The sequence below is a fragment of the Mastomys coucha genome, unplaced genomic scaffold (assembly GCF_008632895.1).
Source record: "Mastomys coucha isolate ucsf_1 unplaced genomic scaffold, UCSF_Mcou_1 pScaffold9, whole genome shotgun sequence".
NCBI lineage: Eukaryota > Metazoa > Chordata > Mammalia > Rodentia > Muridae > Mastomys > Mastomys coucha.
The window spans coordinates 78,037,954-78,038,203 of NW_022196915.1; positions in this window are offsets into that span (position 1 = coordinate 78,037,954).

Consider the following 250-nt stretch of genomic DNA (forward strand, 5'->3'; position numbering starts at 1 on the left):
TCCTAACCCAAAACATCCAGGAAATCCAGGATGCACTGAGAAGACCAAACCTAAGCATAATAGGTATAAAAGAGAATAAAGACTCCCAATGTAATGGGCCAGTAAATATCTTTAACAAAATTATAGACGAAAACTTCCCCAACCTAAAGAAAGAGATACCCATGTACATACAAGAAGCCTGCAGAACTCCAAATAGACTGGACTAGAAAAGAAATTCCTCCCATCACATAATAGTCAAAACACCAAATGC